At 37.7% G+C, this 19,281-nt stretch overlaps 1 protein-coding gene and 1 long non-coding RNA gene across 2 annotated transcripts in view; both read left to right on the forward strand.

The window, feature by feature from the left end:
- NALF1 (NALCN channel auxiliary factor 1) overlaps positions 1-19,281 on the forward strand; it is a 174,810-nt gene that overhangs the window by 127,774 nt on the left and 27,755 nt on the right. The gene's annotated exons all lie outside the window — the stretch shown is intronic.
- LOC130592708 (uncharacterized) lies at positions 368-2,003 on the forward strand. Its single transcript, XR_008970633.1, has 3 exons — positions 368-531; positions 1,387-1,503; positions 1,810-2,003. It is a non-coding gene; the product is annotated as an uncharacterized LOC130592708 (long non-coding RNA).

Raw genomic sequence — 19,281 nt, forward strand, 5'->3', positions numbered from 1 at the left:
GGTTGCAGATGCAGTGAGGTGGCCACCCCTTCCCAGACCCTGGGGAACTCTCAGATGTGTGCACAGATGCAAGGATGCCTTCCACCATAAATCTGACCTTGTCCCTTACATCTACCAAAGTATATAAACTGCATTCTTCAGTTAGATCTCTTAGCAAGATGCAGAAGCTTTATTCACTTGCGAACAGGAACTAAGTTACCCTACCATTCTGACCCTAAGCCCACGTGCTTGCCTTCCCATGGGCTAACGATCATTCCTTGCAGCTTATCAAGAATATTAAAGGGTCTTTGCACTGTAAATCCTTTCACCTGCTTCCCTAATACTACTTCAGATAGGGACTTAGTTGCTACAGCTGTCTCCTGGGCAACATCACTTAAAATCTTACTTCTAAGAGGGCCCCTGGGAATTGGTTTCCTGTCAGAGCCTGTTGATTTCTGAGCTCAGCCCTTTTCTTGTCAGCTAATGGGTACAAATTGAGGAAATGGGCAGCATGTTAGAGCAGTGTGAATAAAGGAAGTTTTGCTAAATGAGGTGGGTGGTGAAACCATCTGGACATTTGAAAAGTTGCCTATTTCTCAGCTAGATAATTATCTAATTTCACTATTATTAGGCATGCAAAGTCCAAATGACAGCATCTTTTGCCTGTGACTTAAAATACAACATTGAGATGCCTGTTTTTTTTACTTGTTAACTGGTTATAATTTTTTTTCTTCTGCATTTTTTTGTAGTTACACATTTTATTGATGCTTCTTTTGCTTTTATTTGATGATAGCTTTATACAAGGTATTGCCTTTCCCCTTTCCTTTAATGATGTCTAGAAAAGCCTTTTACATCTACTTAAAAATTAATAGTAGTTTTGAAGGCTTTCTTAATTAGTGCTTTAGAGTTTGTTCAATATTTAAAATTTTGAGTAGTATGAAAAAAGTTGTAAAACACTTTTATTATGGCATCCAGTCTAAACCCCACCACAAAATCTGGGGTAGCTGCAGGATATATTGGAGAAGAATGTTGAAACAAGTATCTTTTATGCCTGTTGGTCTAGCACACAGCATTTTCCTGGAATCAGCCTGAAAGACTACTCTTTGTTGCTATTTCTAAGTGAATTAATAAGGACACAAATTTTCCAACAATAAAGTTGTAGGGCTTTTACTGACTTGGCAGCAATTGTATTTCATCTAAGAAACTTGATAACACTGGGAGAGAAGACCAAGTATAAAAACATGGTGTAGATGCACTTTGCATGTTTAAAGTCCTTGCATCATTTCTGGGAAACATGATATTTAGATGGTGCCCATTTTTTATTAATTCACTGAACTTTACTAGAAACTCTTTGCAGTGAAAACCAGATTTTCCTTCATAATGTGTTTATGTAAACTTTTATTTTAGATCTGTTAATGGAGGGCATCAGATGGAATATTTTAGTGATATTGTCAAGGGAGAGGAAAGGACGGAGCAAGAAGGAAAATGCCAAAGGACAGCAAGAACAAAAAGTCAGAGTCTAAGGTTACCAGCTGTGAAAATGTATAAAAATAGAAATCTTTTATTTTTTTTTTTAAACACTTTTCACCTTCAAGTGAAGAGTTCTTTCTCATTGCATGATCCTTTGTGTAACTCTTGGTAAAAAGGAATGAAAATTAGCAGGAAATATTCCAGATTATATTATTAATTGTCATTATTCACTAGATGCATAGATATTAAATATATTCACTTTGGTTTAAGTTTGCAATCACACTATTAAAAAATATTCCATCAATTTATGTCACTTGATCAAACAGACGCTGAGAAAAGAGATTCTCTTTTCTTCTGCAGAATGTTTTTTTCCATTGCATACAGAAGTATCCATGCAGAGCCCCAAAACACATCAGTAGTATGGTGAGGCATTCTCTGAAGATGCTATTTATCTGTGTGTAAAAAAGAAGGGACGAAAGTTTTAGAATCCTGTCTTCATTGACAAATTTCTACCATGCTGTGCAAATATAATGCTGTTTTGAATACTTTCCTCTCCCAGGGCACTTGCTGTGTTGGCTGCCAAACTTAACGTTCATTACTCAATGAAAAACAGTTAAAAATGAATTAATTTGTTAGAAGATTCTGTCAGCTGGGACTCTGTGGTGTCTTTGCCTTGTTCTGGTGCCCCTGTGTTATATGCTAGTGCAGTGCAAAAGGATAAGAGCTACTGGAAGATTACTGCTGTCTGAAATGGCAGAAGAGTAGAGCAGCCTGATTTGTGTTGATTTGGAAACATGAGGAATTACACTAACTTAAGAGGGAAGGAAGGCATAGGTGTTTTCTATGTAAGAAGTGAAAGCAAGCTACACTCCTTTTTAAGAACAAATAAATATGAATTTCTGTCTGCTTTTCCCTCCCACCCTTATGGGTCTAGAGAAAGCATTTGCAGCAGTCAGTACTCAGAATTTTGCCAATGTCAGTTCCTCAGGAACTTCTGTCATATCTCAGGCAGTTCACCTAAACAGTTACTTTATGCACAACTTGTGGATAATGAGTTTAATTAATGCCTCACACTGTTGGTAGCAAAACATGTACGGCAAAAGTGCTGCAGTCCACATCTTGAGAGCCTAAAGGTAACAATATCCAAATAATTTGGTGGTTTATTTTTGTTATTATTATTTTTATTATAACTATTATTATTAATGGTGTCATGGTTTAACCCCAGCTGACAACTAAGCCCCACACAGCCACTTGCTTACTCCCTCCCAGTGGGATGGGGGGAGAATCAGAAGAATAAAAGTGAGAAAACTGATCAGTTGAGATAAAACAAGTTTTAGGTTTTAGATAAAAAACCTGAAAAAAGGTTAAAATAGGTTTAAAACAGGTAAAGCATAAGCCATGCATTTGAGTAAAGCAAACAAAAAAAATTATTCACCATTTCCCATTGACAGGCAGGGGTTCAGGTGTTCAGCCATCTCCAGGACAGCAGGACTCCATCACACGTGATGGTTTCTTGGGAAGACAAACACCATCACTCCAAACATCCCCCCCCTTCTTCTTCTCCCAGCTTTATATGCTGAGCATGACACCATATGGTATGAAATATCCCTTTGGTCAGTTGGGGTCGGTTGTCCCAGCTGTGTTCCCTCCCATCTCCTTGTGCGCCCCCAGCTCACTGGTGGGGTTGGGTGAGAGGCAGAAAAGGCCTTGACTCTGTGCAAGCGCTGTTCAGCAGTAACTAAAACATCCCTGTATTATCAACGCTGTTTCCAGCACAAATTCAGAACATGGCCTCATACTAGCTACTATGAAGAGAATTAACTCTGTACTAGCCAAAACAAGAACAAATGGGAAAAATGAGAAAGCAAAAGACTTACCCCTGAGACATAGCAAAAAAGCCGTGCACATTTAAGGGAAATAAAAAAAAAAAAAAAAATCAAGAAAATTAAACACTTATTCATATGCATTCTTTCTAATGAATAACAGGAGAAAACAAGAGGGACTTGTGTTCCTTCATTAGAAGAACTCCCAGAGGTGATAAATCATACAGGATTAGGCAGAAATTTTAGGCTTTTTATATCCTCTCTGCAGCTCAACTAAATCAACAGAGAGTTGTTTGTGAATGAATTTGTCCCAGGCAGAGGACAAGGAAGGGGTTTTTTTTAGCTATCTGTGCTGATACAGTCTCCGATATCACTGAGCTGAACTTCTGTACCTGCTGGCTGCCCAGAGCAGCTTCAGCACTTGCCAAGAAGGGGGAGAGCCCAGTTCAGTGCCTCTCCCCAGCCTCCCATGTGTGCTAAATGCCCAAATCTCTCTTATCTTCCTATTGTGTTTCCTATTTCGCCCTCAGTGTATTGATGTGATTTCGCTGCAAAATGCACTTCCCACACATGCTCTGCTGAGAACTGCAGCAACAAATTCAAATCAGTCTTTTAAAGGACCATCTAAACTAGCATGGGATCAGCCAGGTTTACACTGGTTGAGCTATGTCTGGCAGGTGCCATAACACTTCCACTCTTGACTGCACTTTTGTCTTGTGTCAGGAGGATGTCACACAGCATTTTTGTATAGCCAGGCAAAAATGCCAGCACACAGACATACAGTTTTTCGAAGCTTCTCAGACCGATTAATGAACCTTATGATGAATCATCATAAGGTTCATATGATGAAATCACCATATGATGAAATCATCATATTCTGAAACACAGGGAACACACTGCTGCCATAAAAACGACCATTAAGGTGCAAACCCTGTACAGAGTGTAAATCAGGATCTGGTATCCATCTAGTACCCATCTAATAGCCACATGCATTTGCAGGACTGTGTCACATACAACACATGAACTACACAGCACTACAGGTATTCAAAGGAATGCTAATGCTATCAATTCAATTTTAACTGAATATTTATATAGATAGTACTGGTAATTTGGGGAATGATTTTTCACGACTAGTTGGACCTCTCCTTTATGCTTGTGCTTGTATATTCTAGAAAACACAGATTTTCTTTAAAACATCCTTACTTCCATTATCATCATGTTACCGGGCTTATTAAATAATACAGAATTTGAGAACATAACCAAAGTCACGTTTTTTTTACTTTGAGTTACTTGTGTTTGTCTGTCAGACCTTATTCTGTGGTCAAAAAGGGAAAACTTGATTTTGTTTTTCCATATTTTATTAATTTTCATATGTTTTGGTGGTGCTCATGATAAATTACTTTGGGAATGCTGTTCTGTACTGTGCTAGTTCAAAATCACACTATTAAAGATAGAGTTGTATTCAAGATTATTTTTGTAATGAAGTTTCTGATGAACCCAAGTGAATCAAGAGAGGAGGAAGCAGAGGTTGAGAACAATAGGAGGCAAGTAGCAATCTGTAAAAGAAGCAGTGGTGTCAGGGATATTGATAGCCCAGTGAACTGTGACAGCTGTAGTTATGCTCAGTCTCTGTGGGAGATCTGTGGATACAGTTGGATGCTCTGGAAGAAAAGCTGAGATAACTAGCTGTAGAGTGAGATTTGCAGAATCTCAGATAAAGCCTGTTGATTTTATTTGAACTGCAACTGCTGGGCAAGTCAAGACAGGTTAAATGTGGAAGATAGATAGGTTTAAGATGTAGCAGATGTAAATCCATTTCTTATTTGTATGAGCTCTGAATTTGGCTTTAAACAGGTTTGTGCTAAGCTTTTAGGAATTTTAGACAGACAGCTCCCTTAAGCTGCATGTGTGAAATATGTATACGTAAACTCATATTGCCTGTGTGCAACAGCGAGAAATTGCAGTTACCAATATTTTAACCCTCTAGTCTCACTTTGAAACTGATTTTAGTTCAATATAAATGCTGTGAGAAATACTTATGGCAGATTCTGAGCTCCTCAACTTCCACCTGGATCCACTATTTGGTTCCTGCCCCTGTCTGCCAATGTCCACAAGCAGTCATAGTTCTAATTTTTAAAGACAACAGCTACATGACCTGTCCAGTGAAAGAAGATATGCCAATGGAGTCACAAGGAGGCCTTAGATTTTTGAGTGCTGTCCCTCTGCTTCCAGACAAACTTTCTTCCTCTGGATTTTCCCAACTTTTTTTTGCTAAAAGTTATTTTTTGTTCTGAAATCAGTGATGCTACATATTACATGCTATGTGCAGTAACCATAGATCATGGCAGCAACAGGTAGGTAGTTTTTAAATAATCGTGTTTTGAAAACAAAGTATGCTATACAGATAGCATATAGTATTTGCAGATCAGCATTTGGACACATTTAAGGTTTGGTTGATTAAAAGTCCTTGTTGCCTCTAAACAAAAGTTTAGTCACAAAAAACCTCCAAAAATGTGAGAACTACAAGGAAACACTTTTAGGGGTGCATGCTAATAAGCTCCAAAATTTATTTATTGAAGTTAGTGTGGTTGAGTAATTTTTTTTGTTCAACAAGGAGCGGTTCAACATCTCACTTGTAACTTTCAAATAAAAATAATATGAAAATCTACTAAAGTTTTGTCTAAAAGTATCTCATTAAAAAACTGAGGTGTTACTCCAGAGACTTGGGCTTTCTCAGCCAAACAGTGCTCCATTTTGAGGATACACCAGTGAGATCCAGGAAACTTACATAGAAACTGAACCTGCTTGTGAAATTTTTTTGCTGCTTGTGAGATTTTTTAAAAGATTTAGGTACCTAGGGTTAACCAACAGGGAAACAATTTCCACTGCTCACCTCTAGGAAGACAATTCTGTGGCCTAAACATCAGTGTTTCATGTCTAGTCTATCTTAATTTCTCCAGAATGCTTGAGGTACTTGCACAGAGCTTGCAGGTATGGCCTAGGAGAGCTGTCTGTCCCTGTAGCAGCTTCTGGCAACACGCTGAATGCACTGGGGTGTTCAAACTGCATCACTCACTTTGGTTTGGCAATTGGATCCCAGGTTTCTTCCTGAACCCAGGCAGAGATCAGTCTTTCAAGAAGTAGAAATACTGCTTGTGTCTTCCCTTTCTTTTCAAGGTTTTTGTAATTAAGATACTCACTGATGGTTTCAGAGACCCGAGTTCACTGATTACGATACTCAGGCACATCTTCAAGAGTCTCTTAATCACCCTGTAGTCCTGGAGAGAAGAAGCAGGATTTGGTGTGTCAAGCTGTTTCCCTTTTTTTCCTTACTTTCCTCCTCCTGCCCCTCCGTCTACCCCCCCCCCCCCCCCCTTTCAGGATTCTCAAAAATGAGGAAGGAAAAAAGAAAAAGGAAGCCCATTTCTGTGTGTTACTGGTTAGAGCACAGAGCACTCTGGGATTACAGAGACTTGGCTGCTGGTTTCAACTTCTTTTTTGGTCAATGTCTGTTTACTGACTGAACAAAGAACAAATGAAAAGGAAATGTTATACTAAGTGCTATTAAAATGCAAAAGCAGTATGAAATACATTCAAGGACTACTTGCTTAGAGAACTGCCATCACTTGAGTTTTATCTCATTAAAAGATACTTGGAAGTTTGGTAAAAGAATACTTCTTAATTCAGGTTATGCAATTACTAATGAAAACTAGCCTAATTTGGCTAAAATAGTTTAAGCTTAATAGACAATTCAGACATAGTTCTTTCAGCTAGGATTAGGACTGAACAAGAAGTGTTTACAATTAAACAGAAATTAATAAAAAAGGAAGAACACTCCCAGTGTCCATTAAAGACTGCATAAATATAGTAAGAAGCTACATGCCTGCTGTAATTCAATGACTTCCTTGGAGCTGTGTGAAAGAACAAGTTGTTTAAATTGTTGATTCCAAACAGCCTTAATTTAAATTCAAGCTAAAACCAGGTGCTAGTAAAACTAATACCTATTTTACTAAAAAAGAATTTTAATTTTTGGTGCTGAATCCTGTATCATTTCAATGTCATTTCAAGTCACAATGGCTTTTGGTCTCCACATAATAATACTTTTCCTAAAAAAACAATTAACAAACAATTAAATCAGCAAGTAATTGCCAGAATTTGAATGAACACTAAGTACAGCCAACTCATTTTAAAAGCTTTGAAGGAACAACACTTTTCAGAGCTGTTATCTGAGTGTTGACTTGGGGCTAAACTCTTACCTAGGCAAAGCCAGCAGTGGGGAACGTGTTAGCTTTCCTATCACAGATAACACAGAAACAGGTGTATGGAAGAGAGGATGGAATAGAGGTAGCAAGAGGTAACTAAGGAAGCTGTGTCTTCTACTGCATCAGCTGGTAGTGTGTGTCCTAGTAGCAGTGTGTCACTTGGGTGCAGTCGTGCTATCCAAGTGCTTCATCTGAAGAACTGGGGAAAGGAATGTGATGTGTAAATTCTAGAGTCCTCTTGTTTTAGAAAAGAGTATCTGCATTGGCATACAAAAAGAAATATTAATCAAGTACCTTCTTCTCCAGAATGAAAATTGGAGAAGGGTCAAACAGAGGAGGTTGTTCCTCTGATTAAGGCAGCATTGGTAAACTCCACAGAGCCATGACTCTGGCTTGAGCACTGTTACACAATCCTCTTCAACAACCCCCTCAGATTTTGATAACGCACTCACTGGTAAAGCTTTTGGCTGTCCTAACACATTTCCAAGATAATGCCTATACTTGTTTCAAAGTTATCATTGTCAAGACTTTCTCTCAATAAGTGGCATAGATGGGACTGCCTATTTTGGGCATGTGATTAGCTAAAGGGACACAAGCTCTGCTCACCACTTACTTCCAGAGCTGGAGGCCTTGCCCTTTTTATTTAGCAGAACAGTTGTAGCTTCCAGGCCCAGGAAATTACAGATTACGCTGGTTGCAGTGATTTCACTTTCCTGTGTCTAAGCAGTGGCAGGAATAGATAACACTGAATTTTTTTTTTCTGGAATATACAGCTCATTATCTTGTTTTGTTATCTCCAGTCCAGTTCCATAGATTTTTGCTACTGTTTAATATCACAGTGAGATGTTTTGATGCAATAGCAGTGCATATCAAAACAATCCCATTTATAACACTACTCTGCCTCCATCACTGAACTAGTGATAATAATATTTTGATGGCTCTTTCTGATAACTGTGTTATTGTTTGTAGAATCATTCATCTAATTTCAAGGTACATCACTTCCAGAAGTGAACTTAGTAATTTAAAAAATGTTCCAAAAGGTTTATTAAAGATTTCAAAATATGGGATGTAAGTATAAGATTCAGACAGATTTGATCAAGTTTGCTGTTAAAACCCGTTACACTGTGAGATCTAAAAACGTAAAGAAAAAGCTCATCTTCTTCTTCTTTGTAGGGGTTCTAGTGTCATACCACACTCAGCTGCTTAAGCACTTTCTGTTTTATTTTTCCATTTTCTGTAACCTGCACATTTATGCCTCTGGAAATTGGAAAATCAAGTTATGATTTCTCTTTTGGTAACTTTCAGTAGTCAGTTGGCTGGTTGAATTCCTCATTCTGCTGCCTCTTTCTCACCCTGGTTTTCTCTGTCTCTCTGTTCTGTTTGGGTTCTGGCTGATACTTCTGGTCTCTTGGCTGGGTGATATGCATCTTACAGGTAAATTTAAGCAGCTTGAATCAGCGAGTGAACACTGCTTGATAAACCTACTGCTTTGCTTTGGAGGATTTAATGTGTCACGGTCATATTTATTTGTGAAATATTTTATGATGCTGTACATGATATTTTCTTTAAAGTATAGACTACAACATGTTTTTTAAAACAGAGATCAAAGATGCAGCTCCTTTGTTAGTTCTGCTGTTCATCTGAGAACTGGAAATGTGATCTACTCAGTAACATGCAGGTAGCTAGTAGCACTTTAACAATATGCATCATAAGGGCAGCACAATCACAGTGCAGTTAGTTTTCCAGGCAAGTAACTGAAAAGGAAACCCAGAAAGCCATAATTTAAATAGATATAATACATCAGTTAGCCAAGAGTGACAAGGGTCACTGGAAGGACAGGTAGAATATTAAAGGACTAAAAGACAAGGGAACATAATTTGAGGAAATGAAATTGGAGCAGAAACTATAAGCATAAATTAATATTATCAGGCTGACAGAAGGAAGGGGTTTGTAAGGATAGGAGCTGAAGGATGAGAATTAAAGTGGGCTGTGTGATACACAGAGGATCAGTAACCAAACATAAGCTTTACAACATCAAATCATGTGTGGGAGAAAGAGAAAAGTCTCACTGTACAGCTGGGAGTTTAGGGCATAATACTGCAGAAGAGCAGATGTTGCATATATAAGCACTGAAAGAGCTTAAAAAATTGTTAGACCATAAGATTAAAATGTAGCAGCAACTGTAATGGTCCACGTAATAGTCTAACTTGGCCTACTGGCCAAAAGACAATTTTAAGGAAAGAGTAAAAAATAGGAAAGTACAGAAAAATAATTCCTATTGGAAATCTAGAATTATAGAATCATAAAATAGTTTGGGTTGGAAGGGACCTTCAAAGGTCATGGAGTCCAGCCCCCCCTGCAATAAGCAGGAACATCCTCAACTAGATCAGGTTGTCTGGAACCACATCCAGCATGGCCTTGAATGTCTCCGGGGTGGCACATCCACCCCCTCTCTGGGCAACCTGTGCCAGTGTTTTACCACCTTAATTGTAAAACATTTTTTCCTCGTGTCCAGCCTGCATCTCTCATATTTTAATTTAAAACCATTACCCCTCATCCTATTGCAGGAGTCCCTGCTAAAAAGCCTTTCCCCATCTTTCTTACTGGCCCCTTTTAGGAACTGAAAGGCTGCAATAAGTTCTCCAAAGAGCCTTCTGTTCTCCAGACAGAACAACTCCAACTCTCTCATCCATTCCTCATAGGAGAGGTACTCCACCCCTCTGATCTTTTGTGGCCCTTCTCTGGACCCTCTTCAACATGGCTATAACTTTCCTATATTGAGGACTCCAGGGCTGGATGCAGTGCTCCAGGTGGGCTCTCACCCGAGCAGAGTAGAGGAGCAGAATCACCTCCCTTGATCTGGTGGTCACACTTGTTTGGATGCAGCCCAAGTTATGATTGGCCTTGTGGGCGGTAAGCACACGTTACTGGCTCATATCCAATCTCTCATCCACCACTACCCCCAAGTCCTTCTCAGAGCTGCTCTCAATCCCTTCACCCCTCAGTCTTTATTGATACCAGGGGTTGCCCTGACCCAGAAGCAAGTGACTCTCTGCTTGGCCTCATTGAACCTCATGAGGTTCTCATGGGCTCTCCTCTTGAGCCTGAGTCCTGCTGGATAGCTTCCCGCCCCTTGGGTGTATCAACTGCACCACAACTGTTTAGGGACCTCCAGAGTTCAGACTGAATCAAATCAGCAATTCAGGACTGAATATCTCATGGCTTTTCCATGAAGTACATCTTCCTGAAGTTCTGAAATTCTGGAAATAAGTCTTTTTTTTCATGAATGACTAGGTTTCAATACTGATTACACCTGGACTTCTCTCACATCCTGTAGCAATGAGTTTCATAATTTGATTAGTTATCAAAGGTACTCCCTACTGTTTGCTTTTAAGTCTTATGTTTTGCAAATTTTTGGGAGGACTTGCATTGTGAAAAAGACAAAAAACCTTTCCTATCCCTCTTTTCCGTAAAATTTTTTACTTTCTAGATTCCTACATCTCCAGATTTCAACGCAAAGCCATCCTTGTACTGTTTCTCCTCAGTTTTGATGAAAGCTGTTCCTCACCTGTGATTGTTCTAGTCAACCTTTCCTAAGTTTATTCTTTTTGTGATGGGGCAGCCCAAATTGCAAACTACTAACCAATACAAAGGCATTTCTTTTCTTTCTGCATTTCTTTTTCAACAATTCCTAGCATTCTGTTTGCCTTTCTGATCACTAATGAGAACCACTCTGTCTCCAGAGGACCACTAACAGTATTTGCAACATAGCTTTCTTGTATAGCAACAGATAAATATAATGCATCATATACCTGTGGATAGAATTGTTTTTCTTCATGTATGTTACTTCTGCATCTTTTTTTTTTATTCATGACTAAAATGAAAGGTGAAATTCAATCCGTTAATAACAAGGCTTCCTTGATTAACTCTTTACTGTAAGCTTTATTTTTGATTACTGTGAATAATTTTGAATTTGTGAATATCATTCATTTATTCTTGGCCTCTTCAGTTGAAAGACATTTCCATGAGCTCTTTGGAGTTCCAGTTCCCTGTTTCATCCATTTCGCTCATCTCCCATGCTCACTGACTTTATCAAAATGCTTTATAACAATTTTGCCAAGTCTGATTGAAAAAAGTAGTGCTAAATCTTACCATATTTACTAGGGGTCTGCAAATTTTATTCTGCGCTATCAATGTGTTGGCTAGAAATCAGGTATACTGGAGTGCTTCACAAATGTACATTATTATTATTACTACTACTACTATTACTACTTGTCCTCTATTACTGAGCCTGCTTTGAATGATAGCTTCTTGCTTTTGCAGTTCAATTCCTAGAGAAAATGAGTGATGTATTCAATTGGTGGTGGATTTTTTACTGTTCTTTCTCTGAGTCCTTTTAAAACCCCTTCTATGGATATCTCAGTTGAGCAAGTTCTTCTGATGCCTTCCCCTTTAAATTGAAATTAGAGTTTTGGAAGCTTCCTAAGATGTTTTGCAGTCAACAGTGATGCAGTGATGCAGAGAAGTAATTTAGATTTTCCTCTGACCTTATTATCAGTGAGTGCACTTTTTACACCTAGTTTTTCTGTCAGCACCACTGCATCTTTGCCAGGTTTCCTGCTGGTGCTGAGGCCATGATGAACATCTGGTACTTGATATGGAAAGAGATCAGAAGCTGGAATAGGGATGTAAACAGATAAGAAACACAGTTGTAATAAGAAATAAAGGAGATAAAAGTATTTATGAATGTTTTTGATGAGTGTTATGTGCATATCACTGAAGCAAGAAAGAAGAGGGCTTTGGTAAACAAGAAAGGAGCTGGCAAGATCCTAGAAACAAATGAAGCAAGATTTAGAGAGTTACGGAGAAAGCATGGAGGTGGTGATTGTGAAAATGAACATATTTCATTATTGCAAAAAAAGGGATCACTGTTTCCAAACTCTGAGCACTGGACCAAGCCACTTTTCTGCTATTGTGTCAGCTCATCTAATTGTCAGGTTCATGATGCATAGAATGAACAAGTGATGTCTCCTGAGGACCATGTTTACACCCCAATAAGCCTCTGCCTTTCTGTTGGCAATGATAACAGACCCATGCAGAACTCGTTGACCCTCTTGGTCAATGAGACTATTTAGTATTTGATATTCTTGGTAATCAAGCAATGTGTCTAGCATCTAAAGATAAATTTTAAGGGAGAAAAGTGCCAGGTATTTTAGTTTAAACATTTTTCTTAGTCTTCTGAGTATCCCAGTTTCTTCATTTGCAGAATATTGGTGATAATATCGATGTATTTTCAAGGAGTTTTAAATATCTGCTCTGCTATTTTTAGTTGTTGGGTCCAAATGATACCCTGAAGGAATGTTAATATTCAAAAAAATCTAAATGGAAGGCTTGTACAAATGCTGAATACTTCTCTTTTTGATTTTTATCGTCAAGACAGAGTACATGGTTTGGAAGTGCTCAGGTTTATGTGGCGTTTCTCTTCAGAACATTGCACTTTCAAAATATAGTTGCCTGACTTTTCCTACCCTTTGCATTTCACTTCAAGTATGAATATCAGCAAAGGTTGTAAAGAGCTTGTGAAAGTACAGAATTGCAGATTTCACTGTCAAATAGTGGAAGGTGAGTACTTGCTGAACGTTGAAAAAGACGATGGGGGTTGGGAGAGATTAAAATCTGGTTGACACTTTTAGCTAGTAATAATCCAGAGGTTTATATAGACAGCTGAGCTTCTGGAAGCCTGATGTAAATCTGTTCTTCATATCTCAGCTTTCTGTTGAGTTTCTTACGGTTCTGAGCTGTTCTCAGTGTAGCGCATCCTCTTTTGCCATTCAGCCTCACTGCATATAAATCTTGTTACCCAGGGAAGATTTTTGCTGGAGAATTATGTTGGCAGAAAGACGTGTGACATTTTTTGCCTAAGACCTGAATGTAAAGCTGTTCTACATGCCCACTGGAGGAGATGGCCTTATTTTGGCAGGGTAAATAGCATTAAATTCCCAAGATGTTTCAGGAGAAAAGGCAAATGCATACAGTACTTCTAAATTATTAAATATTCTGATGTCTGTGACCTTTGTTTTGATTCTCTTTTTCCTCTTCTCTCACCTACCTCCACCTTTTTCCTTAAGTAGGGTTATGGAACAAGTGCCAGCTCTCAGATCTATTTAACTTGTACCCAATCATACCTAACTTGTCATGTTTGTAAAGAAGATGAATTACAGAAGATCCATGTAGAATAAAGAGACTTTCTTTTCCTAAATCTTAAACAAAATTTATAAATCATGTAGTCTGCCTTTATTATTTTTTATTGATGAACATAATTCGCTTACAGAGAAACACAGTTTGCATTCCTTTGTAGTCTAGTCTGAGGCTTTTAGATTGGTTTTAGGCTAGGAACCTCTTTTTTTGTTCTGTGTTTCAGAAGCCAGACTTGAATAAAGGTTAAACTTCATAAAAGCAACAATGCCTTTTCCTTTTTTAAAGTAAAATATGTTTTTTACTATGTAATGCTGAAGTCCTGATCTTGTCAGTAATTTTATTGTGTGTTCTCTCCCTAGATCAGGTTCCTAGAAGTACCGTGTTTAAGTCTTCCCAGTTAAAATAATCAGTAAATGCTGGCAAAATGAGGAGGCAGCTGTAGTGATTTGTTTTTCTCCTGCTAATTCTGTTTGTTAATATAACAGTTTACTTCTGGAGATGATTGTGCTTAAAATTTAAATTGCTTGGCTTCTTACATTTTACTCCTCTGATATTATTTTGGTGGAATTGTTTAGTGCCATAGATGTCCATTAGTGCCAATTGTGCCAGCAGATGATTTCCAATTATTTTCTATATATTTGTATAAACTATATTTTCCTCATCCCTTTCTGTTCATATTAGTGTTGTTCTTTAAAATAGAAAGGCTTAACTCATGCATGTTCCATGTCATCAGATGTTTTGTCCTGAGAATGTGGTCCTGAAGATGTGATTCTGCACATGGAAAACCTGGTAGCCTTTTAGTATCTTTAATTGAGAACACATGGTCACGTTATTTTTAGAAATAAGTCCTAATCTCTCCTAGTCTCCTTGTTGTCATTTGTACAAATACTAAAATACACTGAAATGATTTGTGTTAGCGGAACTGAAACAGTACCTTTAGAGGCAAAGCACACAAATTGTACCTCAGATCCCTCCCATAGCTTCTTTTACAACTTGGATTTATTCATGTTATATTTTCATGCCTTTATTACTCCCACTGTCATTCAAACCCTCATATTTAGAATGTAATAATTTAAAAGCTAGCGACCATTACTTTTGCAGAGAGAAGATCACTTTATGCATGCAGCAAAGCCAGATGATGCACTGTTATTTTCTTTACCCTAAAAGAGAAGAAGAAAACACTCCCGAAGAGTTAAACTCAGCCTTCTTCACTTCAGTTGCCAATAAATTTGGGTGGCAGAAACTTGTACGACTTGCCTAAATTCAAAAGAGTACTTCAGCTACCAACAGGTTGTTTATTTCAAAGATGAATAAGCATCATAAGTACTTGGAGGAATCAGAATGTCAACAGAAGATAGCAGAATTTGGACCAAAGGTTTATTATACTGCACTTGGTAGTACAGTCATCTCCTTTCTTTTAATAGGAAGCCTTCTAGCATATAGATTGGTGTCAGTGAAAGAGCTGAAAATGACTAATATTTCTGAGAATTAGTTGATGTCATTATGAACTGTTGCAGCTTCTGATTCTGAATCTGAGCTTTATTTTCTCAGTTTTTTTCAACTGATAATAAAAATATGTTGTTTCATTTAAAGGAAATCTATGCAGCTGGGACAAATTAAAGCAAACAAGTAACTCTTGCCCAAGCATCAGGTGGCAGTTGGGAGTACTCAGAGGACCAAGAAGGGTGATGAAGAATTCATGTTTTATCCTCAGGAAACTTGCAAACTGAGTTTTGTTCCAGAGAAGTCTGTGCAAATGGCTCCTTTATAGTGAAACAGCCTTATTTTGCACCCTGAGAAGTCAATTGACCCTTGGTTGCAATTATACTGTGTAAAATTTTTATAGGTATCCAGATACTTCACATAATTTGAAAAATTATCTGTGTGAAAAATCATTGTGTGAAACTAGGGAAATAATTTTTTTTTTTTTTTTTTTTGGTTCAGTCAGCCTAGCAGTGAGTTAAACACAGTGTGGTTGCTACTACAAATTGGAGTTGATTGAAATGTTTCGGAGGCTTTGCTTTTATTGTTTTTTACTTTTTTGTTTTTCACCCACCTATTGAATTGACCTTTTTAATTGAACTTTTGATGGTGGCTTCTGAAAATCAAAGTAATAGTTGATCCTTTCACATTTATGTTAACCAGTTTGATAGAAAAGGATGTGTTTGCCAAGCTGATTGTTCCTAATTGCATTTACAAAAGCCTTTTTAAAAGCTAATTTGATTTAGAAACTTGTTTTGTAAAGGCTTGCTTTTGGATTGTAATAGAGGATTCTTAGAGGTGGGATTGTTTTTTGTTTGTGCATTTGTTTTTGGGGGGGGGGGGGGGGTGTTGGATTTTTTTGTCTGTTTTTTTGTCCTTCTCAGGACAGTGCACTTGTGAGTGCTTATTATATTTACTGAACTTTAATTCTTTCAAGGCATACGACATAGTTGTTTTACAGTCACCAGAACTGTCACTGGTAGTCCTGATGGTATTTAATTTACAGATTTAAGATCTATGATGCTTTTGAGGTCCATTCATGCTCAGTGTTTGTCTTCATTGCATGCTTGTGTTGTCTGGCTGATATTGTCTGAAGCCTTCTGAGTCCTATTGCATTGTCAAAAATAACAAGAGAGGACTCTAATCATAGTTTACTATCTAATTTAGCCATAATTACTATGTTGCTAACAATTGTTGTGCATCTCACCTCTGTAAAATGTTGTTCAATAGTAAAATGCTTTGATAAGCTTTTTAAATGCAGTCTACACTAGGAATAAATAATGATCATCATGGTATTTTGACAAAATGTTTCTCCCAGGATTCAGCTAAATAACTTTGAACTTGACTCTTAGATATTTAAAACACACATCTGTGTTACTAGTTGCTTAATGTTGTAAGTCATAAACAGAGACTGTACCCACAGGCACAACTGTGTAATTTTGATTTTGCGTGCCTCATTAACGTTATAGATTAGTGTGCATTATTCTATTGTATTTCCACTCATTCAGAAGTTCTGTGTTTTGTGTTGGTTTTTCTTGTTTGGTTGGTTTTGTTTGGTTTTCTTTTTGTTGTTTTTTTTTTTTATGACTAGTAATTCTTTGAAATCTGTTTAGGCACCGTTTAGTCATCATAAAATTTAAAGTTCTGTTAAGACAAGTAAAAGAAGAAAAATTTACTAGTATTAAACCTTTGGCAACCTATAAAAAGAAACTGTTGTGAAGGACAGTGCAGCTGAGCAAACCTGTAAATGTACAGGTGACTTAAATAGTGTGAACCATAGGCAGTTTTGCTGAAAGGCTGTAAGGCTCTCACAGCCCCATAGAGATATACCTGGGTTTTCAGCTTGAGAAGGTCAGAGACAAACAAACCTTGAGCCTTGGATTTATGCCGACAATGACAGTTGTCTCCTGACAGAGGTATTGCAAAAGAGGAGACAAATTCAAAGTGTAATCCTGTCACTTTCTCTTTAAATTTACCAGAGTGCCACAACATGCAGGCAAAACGTAGTCCAGTCGTAATGAGCTACATAAGGGGGTGGGCTCAGCAATACAGTCAAAAGCATTCAGGATGCTCACAGAGCTATGGGTTGTGTTCGTGTAGTGTGGGAAGTTAAGGGAATCACTCCCTTGCTTGTATTCTCTGCCCTCCAGCTACAGCTGTATCCAAGGGTGGAATAGTCTTGTGAATTAATTTAGTTTCAGCTGTTTATGAAATTAGGCAGATGAGTAGTTCCCTCTCTAATCAGTGAAAAATGAAATAGGTAACTCCAGGATGCAGTTAATCTCTTACAGTTGGTCGTAGTTAAAAAAAACAGAAATGTTCAACAGAATAAAACAAAAAGCATATATATATATATATATATATATATATATATATATATATATATGTACATGCCTGCAGCACAATGAGAAATAAAAAAAAAGAATGGAATAATTTGAGGAGCAGCCATAAGTTTTCCTACTGATTTTAAAACCAACCTAAATTGAGATTACATTTCTCCCCGATTTTTTCTCACAAAATATCTACAAATTGGTGTGGTCAAGAGAATTTTCTTTAATGCATATGACAGAACCATCTGAATTAATTACTGAGATTAAAGGTCTTTGAGAAAGGATTTTGGGGGCTGAAAAACAAGTACCTCTGGCTTAGGAGAAAAAGAAACCTATTGCCATTTGTGGTATTAGTATTTTAGCGTGTCTGAGTTTCTTCTAAGATAGGAAGCTCTTTGTGTGCTAATGAATAATACAAATATGTTGAAGTTGTTCTAGCATCCTATGGGTGTCTGGGTTCAGCTGTAGCAGTCATTTTTTCTCCTTAGTAGCTGGTGCAGTGCTGTGTTTTCGACTTTAGTCTGAGATCAGTGCTGATAACACTGATTTAGTTGTTGCTAAGGAATGCTTACTCCTACCAAGGACTTTTTCAGTCTCATGCTCTCCCAGTAAGAAGGGGCACAGGAAGCCTGGAGGAAGCAGAGACAGGACACCTGACCCAAACTGGCCATCATGTCATGCCCACTATATAAACTGGGGGGAGTTACCTGAAAGGCCCAGATCGCTGCTTAGGTGGGGCTGGGTATATCTGTCAGTGGGTAGTGAGCGGTTGTATTCTCTTCCCTTGTTATTTCCCTTATCATTATTATTATTGGTGGTAGCAGTAGTGGGTTTGTGTTATACCTTAGTTACTGGACTGTTCTTCTCTCAACCCATGGGAGTTACATTCTTTTGATTCTCCTCCCCATCCCTCCGGGAACAGAGGGGAAAAAGGTGGGGAGTGAGTTAGCAGCTGCGTGATTCCAAGTTACTGGCTGTGCTTAAACCATGGCAATGCATCTGTGTATATAAAAAAGCAGTTGCACTTTTCTTAAAGGTCTGCTAAATTCACAAAAGGGCATGAATTTGCTTATTAGATTTTCTTTGTTGGCAGAACTCAAGAGTTTAGGAATTAATACTGAAGCCAATGCTTTGTAGTGAAGAAATAGCTTCTATCTAATACCTATCTAATACTGGTGAACATGACACTTACACTAACTTGACCTGTTAATTACTTACATCAGTAGAAGTAATGTTTTTAGGAGAATTGCCTTTGTTGTCTGGCTATCATCAAAACTGATACAGGGCTTGCTATGAATTTTATGAAGTCGATTGATATCTGCAGAGGAGTCATTTGGGAAGGCTTTTTAGACAATATGTGCCTTGGATATCTCGAAATCTGCTAGATTAACACTCAAATTCCCCTGTAAAAGGGAAAACTTTACCCTTAGATAAAAAGCATTTCCTGAGAATTGGCTCTTTCAGTATAAGGGACATTCTTTCCTAATCAGATGAAACCTTAAAGCATTTGTTATCCTATTTTTAATACATGTTTAATGTTTTAAATTACTTTGTACTCTGGAACATAATGATTGTTAAACTGCAAGATATTGTACTCCTGTAATGTATCATTATTTCTGTCATAACCTTTGGAGTTACATGTGGCTGTACAGACTATAATGGTTATGTTTCTAGCAATGACTACTGTTTAATATTAACTTTGGTTTGTTTTTGGTTTTGGTCATGCAGACCAAGTGT

This window comes from Pezoporus wallicus, unplaced genomic scaffold (genome assembly GCF_028554395.1).
Source record: "Pezoporus wallicus isolate ANWC-B61680 ecotype Strahan unplaced genomic scaffold, APGP_CSIRO_Pwel_v1 contig_1851, whole genome shotgun sequence".
NCBI lineage: Eukaryota > Metazoa > Chordata > Aves > Psittaciformes > Psittacidae > Pezoporus > Pezoporus wallicus.